Consider the following 14,455-nt stretch of genomic DNA (forward strand, 5'->3'; position numbering starts at 1 on the left):
CGCACACACCATCAACCAGAACGCAAAAGGCCCCGGAAAAGGGGCCTTTTCGGTGGGCGCTCGACTTCGGCTGCTGGAGGCTGGTGCACGATTGCTGGCGCGCGACGGAACATCCCGTCGGTAGGCGGACGGTGCGGTACGAGTCGCCGTTCCAACACGGCGTCCGTGCGTCATTGAGGGCGCTGGGCGAGACAACGCTAGGCGTTGTTCGCGAGGGCGCAGATGAGGAGCAACCTGCCAAGCTGTGGTCGCACGTGGGCATGCTGTAACGCGTGGCGGTCAAGGGTGAACTCACGAGCCGGCGGGCACGCCAACGGCGGAATGCGGGTTGCGGCAAGAGTGAGTGCTAGAAATTAAGCGGGTGCGCACCCAGAAGAATAAGAGCCCAAAGGGCGAGAAGAAGCACACGCGCGCGAAGCGCCATCTTTGCGCATGTTTCGCTAGGCTTAGGCACACACACGCACGCACATTTGTACCGTTTTTTTTTTTTGAGGAAATAACATGTTTTGAGCACATTTTTGTTGGGTTTTGTTGATTAGTTATGGTGCAGCCTGAATGTCGCTTCTTTACCTGCCAATTTTGAGATTTACCGCTTTAGTTGTGAAAATAGTGGAACAAAATGGCGCCCAACGTGGGGCCCGAACCCACGACCCTGAGATTAAGAGTCTCATGCTCTACCGACTGAGCTAGCCGGGCAACCGCTGAATTTAACCCTTAGCCGGACTCATGGTGATAGGAGATGGGGAAATCCTCTCAAACTTCCGGAAATCGACCACTCTCCGACACTGTCGACATGTCGTTTGAGAGCGTAGTGCGGATCGCTTCCCGATTCAGTCACTAGAATTAGCAAAGTTATCCCATAGTTAGTATTACTTGTTACCCGTTTTTCGTCATATCGATATCTATTAGTCGTTAGATTTCAGTTAATAAGTAAAACATTAGCTGTAAGTCTGGATCGATGTGCCATTGTAGCAAGAGTTGGAACAACAAAAAACTGAGCTGGAGACACTTTGGGCTGGTAAAGTTAGCCAGCTGGTCACTTTCTGTGTAGAGTAAGTCTACAGCATCGGGTTCGTTTATGTTTGTAAGCTGTACATGTTTTGGAGAGCCGCGGGCTTTCGTGTCTTAGTTAGCTTTGAGTTTAGGGCATTGTGTCCATGACCAGTAAAGTCTCCAGCACACTTTTTAGGGAAAGTGAAGTTTTAAGAATTTTCCGTGTGGGTCTGCCATCCCACACGGAAAATTCTGCCGCAATGGCAGTGTTGTGTAGCAATTATGTAGATTAGTCCCAAATGTGTAGTAATTAGTAAGTTATTGTAATCAAAACAAGCAAACGCCGCGCAGCGTGCATGTGCAAAAACAGAAAAAACCCCTCGCTCGAAGCCAAATTCACCACACGCCAATCGGGCAACACTACACGCACACAAGCGTCCGCAACCATTTCCGCCGCCAGCGGCAAAGGAATGCTGTTCGCGTCTCGAAAGGAGAAGGTCGTGGAAAAGACCTCCGCGTGTGTCGCACGATTTTGGACCGCACGTGCGGATTCCTCGCGGGAGATTGTTGGGCCTTCGTTCGGCGGCTGAAACCGCGCAATCGTCGTGAGTTGCGCATCGGTGGGAGCTCGGTGGCCACTCGAACTGGACGGATTTGTCCCTGAAGACGCCGCAAAGTAAGCCACGTTTTGACGATCAGACTCGCCCGGAGAATAAGTCATCGGTCAAAGCGCGCCAACTCCGAACCAATCTCTGCAATCCACCCGAAGGGAGGTCCCGCCGGAAGAGGAATCAAGCAGTGATCGCTGTGCCAATCTCGCTGTGGGAATCTGTGTCGCGCAAGACCCATCTCCGAAGAACGCCGCCAAAAGCAAGACCTGAAAACATCCACACGGTGGCAGCCAGTCCGTGTGCAACAAAAGGAGGAAGCGCAACACGAACACGCACACACCATCAACCAGAACGCAAAAGGCCCCGGAAAAGGGGCCTTTTCGGTGGGCGCTCGACTTCGGCTGCTGGAGGCTGGTGCACGATTGCTGGCGCGCGACGGAACATCCCGTCGGTAGGCGGACGGTGCGGTACGAGTCGCCGTTCCAACACGGCGTACGTGCGTCATTGAGGGCGCTGGGCGAGACAACGCTAGGCGTTGTTCGCGAGGGCGCAGATGAGGAGCAACCTGCCAAGCTGTGGTCGCACGTGGGCATGCTGTAACGCGTGGCGGTCAAGGGTGAACTCACGAGCCGGCGGGCACGCCAACGGCGGAATGCGGGTTGCGGCAAGAGTGAGTGCTAGAAATTAAGCGGGTGCGCACCCAGAAGAATAAGAGCCCAAAGGGCGAGAAGAAGAAGCACACGCGCGCGAAGCGCCATCTTTGCGCATGTTTCGCTAGGCTTAGGCACACACACGCACGCACATTTGTACCGTTTTTTTTTTTTGAGGAAATAACATGTTTTGAGCACATTTTTGTTGGGTTTTGTTGATTAGTTATGGTGCAGCCTGAATGTCGCTTCTTTACCTGCCAATTTTGAGATTTACCGCTTTAGTTGTGAAAATAGTGGAACAAACCATAACCAAACATGATATGTTATTCCGTCAACTAAGGTTAATCGGGAATAGGGTTTCAGCGCTATTTATAGCTTTAAATTTAAAATAAAATTAAAATTAAATAAACTCAAAAATTAATAATTATATATATATATTGCGTCTCTCAATTACGAAAATTTTGGTACCCAGACATGTATAGGTCATCGCTGAAATTTTAAAGTTATCGCAGTTTTAGTGAAAAAAGTTGATTTTTTGCCGATTTCGTCATTTTCCCGTTTTTGCGCGTGGCGCGTCGAAAAACGTAGTTTTTATTTTCAAAAAATCGTATCTCCAAAACGTACGGTTCGACATCGCCAATTTTTTGATATGTTATGTGAAATTTTCCGAGGAATCCGATAAAAATATTTTCAGACATAGGCTCTTTGGTCCAGACACGGTCAAAACGCCATTTTAAGTTTTCATACGACTTTTTCAATAGTTAAGCTAGATTTTTGGAACTTTTTACTATTTTTCCCAAATAGCCAAACTCATCACCTTTCTTTTGCGTCTAAGACAGCTAAAATCGGATGAAATGGCGCGGAGATATGATTTTTAGAAAAAAGTGGTTTTTGCGAAAAATGACGAAAATTGCCATTTTTGAACCACCCTAGCACGATGTAGGCCACCCTAATGGCCAAACAAAAAATACGGGTCTAATTATTTTGGCCAAGGAACCCCAGAAAAATTTTGAGCCCGATCGGAGAACTTTTTTTGGTTTAGGCTCTTTTCAAATGGAATATATATATATATATATATATATATATATATATATATATATATATATATATATATATATATATATATATATAAATATAAATAATATAATAATATGGCTCGTTTTCAAGTTAAAATTAAGTATCTGTGCCAACGTTAAAGTTGGTGAAAATAATCTTTTCGTAAGATATCGTTGCTTTTCGGTTTCTTTTGCCGTAATCGTTTTTGCATAACTGTCCAATATTTATGTAAAAAAATTTGTGACATAGGACATTCATCCGGCTACAATCAATCTGTTTCCGTGTGCTCCTAAAATAGCCTAAAAGTAGGCTTAATTTTTTCGTGATTTTGTAACTTAAGAGCGAGTTTTTCACCGATGTGAAACAGGTCGTATCGAGGTGCTCCGATTTGGATGAAACTTTCAGCGTTTGTTTGTCTATGCATGAGATGAACTCATGCCAAATATGAGCCCTCTACGACAAAGGGAAGTGGGGTAAAACGGGCATTGAAGTTTGAGGTCCAAAGCACATGAAAATTCTTAAAATTGCTCGCATTTCCGTAAAACTTCATCAATTCCAACTCTCTTAGATGCATTCGAAAGGTCTTTTGAAGCCCTTCAAAATGTGCTATAGACATCCAGGATTGGTTTGACTTTTTCTCATAGCTTTTGCAAATTACTGTTAAAAATTGATTTTTTTAAAACCTTAATATCTTTTTGCAACAGCCTCCAACACCCATACTCCCATAGGTCAAAAGTTAGGGAATTTCATGGACTATAAGCCTACGGTATCAACTTTTTGGTCAATCGCAGTTTTTCTCATAGTTTTTCGATTTTTCTAGAACAAACATTTTACAACGTTAGTTTTTGCCCTGCAGGCCAAGAAGACGGCACTTTTTGGTCTCAATTTTGTCATATTCGGAATCCTCGGTCAATTTCACGTAAGTTAGAAGTATTGGAGTTGTAATTTTGATTTAAAAAATAATTAAATAAAACATTTTTGAAAAAAAGAAATAGATCCTATTTACCCTATGATCAATACGTCAAATGCTGTATCAAGTAGGCGAAAACTTGTTTACCCCTAATCCGACAAAATTCTAAATAATATTTTAATTAATTCTAAATGGCATTTTTCCAATCAAATTCAAAATTCCAACACCTCAATCTAATGTAAAATTTTCCGAATATGTCAAAATTGAGACCAAAAAGTGCCGCTATGGAGGCCTATAGAGCAAAAACTAACGTTGTAAAATGTTTGTTCTAGAAAAATCGAAAAACTATGAGAAAAACTGTGATTGGCCAAAAAGCTAATACCGTAGGCTTATAGTCCATGAAATTCCCTAACTTTTGACCTATGGGAGTATGGGTGTTGGAGGCTGTTTCCAAAAGTTATTAAGGTTTTAAAAAAATCAATTTTTAACAGTAATTTGCAAAAGCTATGAGAAAAAGTCAAACCAATCTGGATGTCTATAGCACATTTTGAAGGGCTTCAAAAGACCTTTCGAATGCATCTAAGAGAGTTGGAATTGATGAAGTTTTACGGAAATGCGAGCAATTTTAAGAATTTTCATGTGTTTTGGACCTCAAACTTCAATGCCCGTTTTACCCCACTTCCCTTTGTCGTAGAGGGCTCATATTTGGCATGAGTTCATCTCATGCATAGACAAACAAACGCTGAAAGTTTCATCCAAATCGGAGCAACTCGATACGACCTCTAGAACAAACCGAGCAGAATCTACAAATACTGCCTCTTAATTTAACAGAGTTCTTTGGATTCCAATAGGAGCATTCTAATCTTTTTATCGTTTATATTGTTTTCAAAGTTTTCAATGCTCGCAACGCCAATGGCTTTCTTCATAAGGTACTCGCGATTGAGTGTGGTGCGGTTGTAAAAATAGCTGTCTCTGATTCTGCCAAGCTTCTCTGCACCGTGCGGTACACGCGGTTCACCTGTACCTTGTTTTTGCTTTGCGCCTTTGCGGTTTACAATCGTACCCGACTCACTCGAGCCGAGGGTATTTTGGTTTATCGTACCAGCGAACCAAGACTCGCGTCGGCTCGTCGCCTCGTTTGTGTGTCTGGCACTCACCCGTGGTATGAACCCAGCGTATGAGCCAAGTTGCTTAACTCGGTATGAGCCGAGGTATGTACCGTGGTACGCGCTGGCGGTACAAACCGGGTTCAATACCACCGCGCGTGCCGAGTTAAGCACCTTGGCTTATACGCTGGGTCCATGCCACGGGTGCCAGACACACAACCGAGGCGACGAGCCGAGATTGTTGTGGTGCGATGGTACGATGAACCAAAACACCAACACACTAATGGGCTCGTACCGAAGCTAGAAAACTAAAACCGCGGTGTGCGTTGTCACTGGCGCATGCTATGCTCGCGTTTGTCATAAACGCTTGTTTGATCAAGATTTTGTGCGATTAAAAATATTCTTTTGGTGAAAATTGCGTTTTTTTATTTCTTTTGAAAAAGATTTTATTTAAAATATTTTGCTTTCATCATAAGATTTTTTGTATCATTTCACTTTCTTTTGTGCTGACGTTATAAATAAACAAAGTCGATTTTATGAATTGAAAGAAGTTAAACCATTGTTATATTCTTTAGTAAGAAAGGTTCCAGTGTCTTGCGAACCTTCGTGGTGAACGGACACTAGAGCTGCGGTATTTTTTACTACCTAAGCTCAGAGTTATTTCAAAACAAAATTCACAGTCTTTTTAAAGACTACCTGAGTTATTTTCCAAAATTCTAAACAGTCATTCAAGACTAACACCACCTGAAATTTTGTTGTATTTTACAAACGAAGCCATCTTTTTAAGAAAACTTAGCTTGCAAAATGCGTCAAAACAAAAGTAAACGCAAATCTTCTGAAGATTTGGTTGTTACGTCGGTGAAGCGTTTGAACGCTAAACCGGCTAACGGAAACAGAAAAAAAACAGCCTCTTCTGAGGTCTGATTCTGATTCTGAATGTGAGGTCAATCCTCCAATTCCATTGACAAACAGTTTCGGTGTTTTATCCGAAACTGATGACAAGGAACCTTCTCCTCGTACTGAGCCTTCTGCCGTCGAGAAACGAGTAAAGGCTCCGCCAATTGTTGTGACTTCCGTCTCCGATTTGGCCAGCTTTCGAACACAACTGAAGAATTGCAAGGAAACTTGCAATTTGAAAGTTTCGTTCCAGCTTGGTCGAAGAGGAGAATGTCGCTTGTTGACGGAATCTTTACAAGATCACCAAACTTTTGTTGGTTATTTGAAAAACCACAAACACAATTTCTACACGTATGAGACCAAGAATACTCGGCCATTCAAGGCGGTCTTGAAAGGTCTCTCCAACGACTTGTCAATAGATGAGATCAAAAACGAACTTAAGGTACCACCTAAATCGAATTTTTCCCCCCGGCTTTTTTTTACCAAAATTGATATATCTCTTTCCCGATTACACTTAGAACCTCCATAATGCCTCATTTTGTTGAAAAATGTTTTACGAAGCTAATGAGACCAAAATTGTTGAGATTGATCATATAGTTTCTTCAAAAAATAAGCAGAACCCAAGAATTTTTAACAAAAAACTGCTGTTTGTATGGAAACTCAAAAAAAAAAATTTTGCGATGCTTTGAAACATCGAAAACACTGTGTAAACCATGCTCAAAACATATTGATTCACTTGGGGACATTTCAAGGAATCGATTGGTACCCGGATTTCCCCGGAAATTCCTCCCAAAGTGGCCAAAAGTAAGCAGGAAGTTGAAAGTCCGATTCCGGACATTCTCTGTCGTACCGGCATCCTTGCCTGACACCGCGTTTGTTGCATGCACAGTATGAAAAAGCTGAATAAAGATGGTAAAAAACAGAAAACAATCAAATAATTCAGCTTTACCACCAATTACTTTTTGCCAAAATGCTTTCAAGTAAATGATAATGAAATCTGTAGGTTTTGGTAACATTACACACAATATTACAATAATTTTTGCAAATTTGCATTGAACGGTTTGAAATTCCAAAAACAAAAAACCGTTTCTACTGTGCATCTTTTCTAAATTTGTTTTGTTGCACGCAGTTTATTTTGTTGCATATGTTTGTGTTGATACGTTTATTGGTAACAGCTGTTTGGTACGCGATTCCGGTCGGATGTCGATTCAAATTCCGCGATTACAGGTCGGTCGGTCGTTCCGGGAGTGAGAATGTTTGGTTTTGGTGCATGTAGGGAAAGTGTCCAACTTCCGCTGGTCCAGCAGTTTGTGTGTGATGTGCCAGGAAGAAACCCGGGTTTGCCGCGTCCCACCGAGAATGTTAGAGATAAGCTGGCCCAGAAACCCGGGTTGGCGGATGAAGGAAAGCTGGTCCAGCGGTGTTTGTGTGTGAAGACGGAAGAAACCCGGGTTTGTCGGAGAAGATTACCTGAACCAGCGGCGGGAGGACGAAAGAAACTCGGGTTGGCGTATGTGTGTTGTCCCTGGAGGACGGAAAACCCCCGGGTTTTTCGGAGGAGGCTAGCTGGACCAACAGCGTGTGTGTGTTGTCCCGGGAGGACGGAAGAAACCCGAGTTGGCGGGTGAAAGTACGCTGATCCAGCGGTGTGTGTGTGTGTGGATGAAGACAGAAAAAAACCCGGATTCGTCGGAGGAGCGGTTTGTGTGTTGTGCCGGGAGGACGGAAAAAAACCAGGTTTGTCGAAGAGGGTTATCTGGACCAGCGGCGTGTGTGTTATCCCGGGAAGACGGAAGAAACCCGAGTTGGCGGGTGGAGGTAAGCTGGTCCAGCGGAGTGTGTGTGTTGTCCCGGGAAGACGAAGAAACCCGGGTTTGCCGCGTCATCACCAAGAACGGGAGGACAGAAGATCTGGAAAGACGGGTCGGATGGAAACACATGTTGCCCTCTCGAAACAAAGTAAATCTCACGATGGCTCGGCATCAATTCAACAAGGCACGAAAATGCATCTCAGTCGATAGGATTGAAAAAAATATTGAGATATCGCAAATTTCTAATGCATGTCTGGACCTGCGGTTCGGTAAGTTATTTGTAAACAAATTTATGTATCTTTTATAAATAAATTACTAGAAAGTAATTTACAAAACTTCTATCGCTTTTTTTACAGAAAAACATAATGGCTCTGAAATTCTTAAAAAAATAATAGTTCTAAAATTCTAAAATTCTAAAATAATAAAATTCTAAAATTCTAAAATTCTAAAATTCTAAAATTCTAAAATTCTAAAATTCTAAAATTCTAAAATTCTAAAATTCTAAAATTCTAAAATTCTAAAATTCTAAAATTCTAAAATTCTAAAATTCTAAAATTCTAAAATTCTAAAATTCTATAATTCTAAAATTCTAAAATTCTAAAATTCTAAAATTCTAAAATTCTAAAATTCTAAAATTCTAAAATTCTAAAATTCTAAAATTCTAAAATTCTAAAATTCTAAAATTCTAAAATTCTAAAATTCTAAAATTCTAAAATTCTAAAATTTTAAAATTCTAAAACTCTAAAATTCTAAAATTCTAAAATTCTAAAATTCTAAAATTCTAAAATTTTAAAATTCTAAAACTCTAAAATTCTAAAATTCTAAAATTCTAAAATTCTAAAATTCTAAAATTCTAAAATTCTAAAATTCTAAAATTCTAAAATTCTAAAATTCTAAAATTCTAAAATTCTAAAATTCTAAAATTCTAAAATTCTAAAATTCTAAAATTCTAAAATTCTAAAATTCTAAAATTCTAAAATTCTAAAATTCTAAAATTCTAAAATTCTAAAATTCTAAAATTCTAAAATTCTAAAATTCTAAAATTCTAAAATTCTAAAATTCTAAATTTCTAAAATTCTAAAATTCTAAAATTCTAAAAATAAAAAAAAAGAAGAAGAAAATAAGAAAATAAGAACATAAGAAAATAAGAAAATAAAAAAATAAGAAAATAAGAAAATAAGAAAATAAGAAAATAAGAAAATAAGAAAATAAGAAAATAAGAAAATAAGAAAATAAGAAAATAAGAAAATAAGAAAATAAGAAAATAAGAAAATAAGAAAATAAGAAAATAAGAAAATAAGAAAATAAGAAAATAAGAAAATAAGAAAATAAGAAAATAAGAAAATAAGAAAATAAGAAAATAAGAAAATAAGAAAATAAGAAAATAAGAAAATAAGAAAATAAGAAAATAAGAAAATAAGAAAATAAGAAAATAAGAAAATAAGAAAATAAGAAAATAAGAAAATAAGAAAATAAGAAAATAAAAAAATAAGAAAATAAGAAAATAAGAAAATAAGAAAATAAGAAAATAAGAAAATAAGAAAACAAGAAAATAAGAAAATAAGAAAATAAGAAAATAAGAAAATAAGAAAATAAGAAAATAAGAAAATAAAAAAATAAGAAAATAAGAAAATAAGAAAATAAGAAAATAAGAAAATAAGAAAATAAGTAAATAAAAAAATAAGAAAATAAGAAAATAAGAAAATAAGAAAATAAGAAAATAAGAAAATAAGAAAATAAGAAAATAAGAAAATAAGAAAATAAGAAAATAAGAAAATAAGAAAATAAAAAATAAAAAATAAGAAAATAAGAAAATAAGAAAATAAGAAAATAAGAAAATAAGAAAATAAGAAAATAAGAAAATAAGAAAATAAGAAAATAAGAAAATAAGAAAATAAGAAAATAAGAAAATAAGAAAATAAGAAAATAAGAAAATAAGAAAATAAGAAAATAAGAAAATAAGAAAATAAGAAAATAAGAAAATAAGAAAATAAGAAAATAAGAAAATAAGAAAATAAGAAAATAAGAAAATAAGAAAATAAGAAAATAAGAAAATAAGAAAATAAGAAAATAAGAAAAAAATAAGAAAAGAAGAAAATAAGAAAATAAGAAAATAAGAAAATAAAATTACAAAATTACAAAATTACAAAATTACAAAATTACAAAATTACAAAATTACAAAATTACAAAATTACAAAATTACAAAATTACAAAATTACAAAATTACAAAATTACAAAATTACAAAATTACAAAATTACAAAATTACAAAATTACAAAATTACAAAATTACAAAATTACAAAATTTCAAAATTACAAAATTTAAAAATTACAAAATTACAAAATTACAAAATTACAAAATTACAAAATTACAAAATTACAAAATTACAAAATTACAAAATTACAAAATTACAAAATTACAAAATTACAAAATTACAAAATTACAAAATTACAAAATTACAAAATTACAAAATTACAAAATTACAAAATTACAAAATTACAAAATTACAAAATTACAAAATTACAAAATTACAAAATTACAAAATTACAAAATTACAAAATTACAAAATTACAAAATTACAAAATTACAAAATTACAAAATTACAAAATTACAAAATTACAAAATTACAAAATTACAAAATTACAAAATTACAAAATTACAAAATTACAAAATTACAAAATTACAAAATTACAAAATTACAAAATTTCAAAATTACAAAATTACAAAATTACAAAATTACAAAATTACAAAATTACAAAATTACAAAATTACAAAATTACAAAATTACAAAATTACAAAATTACAAAATTACAAAATTACAAAATTACAAAATTACAAAATTACAAAATTACAAAATTACAAAATTACAAAATTACAAAATTACAAAATTACAAAATTACAAAATTACAAAATTACAAAATTACAAAATTACAAAATTACAAAATTACAAAATTACAAAATAACAAAATTACAAAATAACAAAATTACAAAATTACAAAATTACAAAATTACAAAATTACAAAATAACAAAATTACAAAATAACAAAATTACAAAATTACAAAATTACAAAATTACTAAATTGTTACGGTGGTAGACCCACAGGCCTCAACATCCGGGATATCCATGATCATCCCAACATACCAACAAAGTAGTCAACAAAGTAGTCTACCATACCCACTGAAGCTATTGGCATATGATCCTGGGTCGTTATCTTTCGACCACTTGCTTATTACGGTGGTAGCCCCCAGGAACCAACTTTAGGGAGTTCTAGATGATCTTGGATATCCAAACATATCAACAAAGTAGTCTACCATACCCACTGAAGCTATTGGTATATGACCCTTTGTCGTAATCTTTTGACCACTTACTTATTACGGTGGTAGACCCACAGGAATCAATATTAGGGAGTTCTGGATGATGTTGGATATCCCAACATATCAACAAAGTAGTCTACCATACCCGCTGAAGCTATTGGCATATGATCCTGGGTCGTAATCTTTCGACCACTTGCTTATTACGGTGATAGACCCGCAGGAACCAACTTCAGGGAGTTCTAGATGGTCTTGGATATCCCAACATATCAACAAAGTAGTCTACCATACCCACTATTGGTATATGACCCTTTGTCGTAATCTTTCGACCACTTACTTATTACGGTGGTAGACCCACAGGAATCAATATTAGGGAGTTCTGGATGATGTTGGATATCCCAACATGTCAACAAAGTAGTCTACCATACCCACTGAAGCTATTGGCATATGATCCTGGGTCGTAATCTTTCGACCACTTGCTTATTACGGTGATAGACCCGCAGGAACCAACTTCAGGGAGTTCTAGATGGTCTTGGATATCCCAACATATCAACAAAGTAGTCTACCATACCCACTATTGGTATATGACCCTTTGTCGTAATCTTTCGACCACTTACTTATTACGGTGGTAGACCCACAGGAATCAATATTAGGGAGTTCTGGATGATGTTGGATATCCCAACATATCAACAAAGTAGTCTACCATACCCGCTGAAGCTATTGGCATATGATCCTGGGTCGTAATCTTTCGACCACTTGCTTATTACGGTGATAGACCCGCAGGAACCAACTTCAGGGAGTTCTAGATGGTCTTGGATATCCCAACATATCAACAAAGTAGTCTACCATACCCACTATTGGTATATGACCCTTTGTCGTAATCTTTCGACCACTTACTTATTACGGTGGTAGACCCACAGGAATCAATATTAGGGAGTTCTGGATGATGTTGGATATCCCAACATGTCAACAAAGTAGTCTACCATACCCACTGAAGCTATTGGCATATGATCCTGGGTCGTAATCTTTCGACCACTTGCTTATTACGGTGGTAGAACCGCAGGAACCAACTTCAGGGAGTTCTAGATGGTCTTGGATATCCCAACATATCAAAAAAGTAGTCTACCATACCCACTGAAGCTATTGGCATATGATCCTGGGTCGTAATCTTTGGACCACTTGCTTGTTACGGCGGTAGACTCACGGACCTAAACTTCTGGAAGTTCTTGATGACCTAGGATATCTGAGCAAATCTACAACATCCGTTTCGAACAAGGTTGCTGTGTTTGAAAAGGAATTCGTATACGATTCTAGTTAGATTCCGTTTCAGAATTCGAATTGTATTGACTGGTTACCTTGCAACATCAATTTATGTTGCGCGACATTTTTTGGAAGTGTTGGCAAAAAATATGAAAATTGACCAGATTTCGGCTTTAGTGGTACCTTAAGGTGTTGCTTGGCTTTGCCCCATCCCAAGTAATACCAATGAAGAAAAAAATCAAACGGGAATATTTCTCGCTTTGGTTTGACTTCACAATTTTATCTGATTCATTTCAACAGAAATGAAATCAACAATTTGAAACTTTTGGACAAAGTTCAGTTTTTGTTCCATGTACGGGTAAAGTGGGAGCATTTTAAGAAACATGGCGGTAATGGCCAGAATCTGACCCAGTGCCGGCGTTGCCAGGCATTCGGTCACGGTACTGATCATTGCGCTATGGTTCCAAAATGCATGGTTTGCGGGGATTCTTCTCACGACAAGGACAATTGTCCCGTGAAAGAAGTCACCCAATTTAAATGTGCAAATTGTGGTGGAAATCACAAATCAAATTTCTGGGATTGCCCCATCAGAAAAAAAGGTTTTGGATTCGCGTGCTAAGCACCAGCCGAAATCCAAACCGAAATTTTCTCAAAGTCAGGTTGTACCTGCATCTTTAAATCAAACGTTCGTGCTGTCTCACTCGAACAATGCTAGAAATACCCCTACCGTGGAAAAGTTAGGTAACAACAATGGCATTTCTTATGCCGACGTCGTTTCGGGTTCGGGTTCATCCACGAATTTTAAATCCTCTACCAACCTTCCTGAAATTGGCCAGGTACCTCAAATCTCATTTGAAAATGTTTCGGCTGGCAACGCTTTGGGATCTTCTGATCTCGGCGACTTTTTTGCAAAACTCACTGTTTGGTTTGATTCAAACAATGAGTAATGCTACATCCACGATGGAAGCAATCCAGATTGGATTAAAATTTGCAAATGATGTTGTTCTTACCCTGAAGTTTAATCATGGATCTAAGTAATTCCATCAATATTATGAATTTTAATTCTCGCTCTTTAAAAGCGAAAGAAAATGAATTTTTCAACTTTTTACGAGTTCATAACGTGCATGTTGCTGTTATAACCGAAACATTTAAAAAAAAAACTGGCACTTATTTGAAAATTGATCCAGATTATAAAGTTATAACTAATAACCGAATGAATCGAAATGGCGGTGGAGTTGCAATAGTTATCCACCGTAGTATGACTTATAGCACGTTACGTGACTTTAAGTTGAAAGTTATTGAAAGTTTGGGCATTGAACTTGAAACATCTTTTGGGAAAATTATGATTGCAGCTGCATATTTGCCTTTCCAATGCACTGGGGAGAATGAAAATTATTTCAAAGGGGATCTGAATAAACTTACTCGGCATAGATCTCGATTTTTGATCATCGGTGATTTTAGTGATTTTAGTGCCAAACACCAATCTTGGAATAATTCTAAAGTAAATTCCAACGGTAAAATTCTATTCAGAGATTGCACTTCTGGTCTTTATTCGGTTTTATACCCGAATGGGCCAACTTGCTTTTCTTCTGTTAGAAATCCATCAACAATTGATTTGGTTTTGACAAATCAAAGTCAGTATTGTGGTCCTTTAGTGACTCATGCTGATTTTGATTCTGATCACCTTCCAGTAACTTTTTCACTTTCTCATGAAGCAGTTACCAGACCCAATAGTTCTGTGTTTAATTACCACAAAGCTAATTGGGATAGGTATCAGCATCATATTGAGAATAATTTAAATCATGATTTTGTTTTAGAAACCAAAGCTGATATTGATTCAGCCTTGGAAT

The 14,455-nt window shown here is 36.7% G+C and overlaps 1 protein-coding gene and 1 non-coding gene across 2 annotated transcripts in view; both read right to left on the minus strand.

Annotated features, from left to right (window-relative positions):
• LOC6046476 overlaps window positions 1-14,455 on the minus strand; it is a 96,319-nt gene that overhangs the window by 27,591 nt on the left and 54,273 nt on the right. The gene's annotated exons all lie outside the window — the stretch shown is intronic.
• Window positions 624-696, minus strand: Trnak-cuu. The gene has a single exon. It is a non-coding gene; the product is annotated as a tRNA-Lys (tRNA).

The sequence above is a fragment of the Culex quinquefasciatus genome, chromosome 1 (assembly GCF_015732765.1).
Source record: "Culex quinquefasciatus strain JHB chromosome 1, VPISU_Cqui_1.0_pri_paternal, whole genome shotgun sequence".
Taxonomy (NCBI): Eukaryota; Metazoa; Arthropoda; class Insecta; order Diptera; family Culicidae; genus Culex; species Culex quinquefasciatus.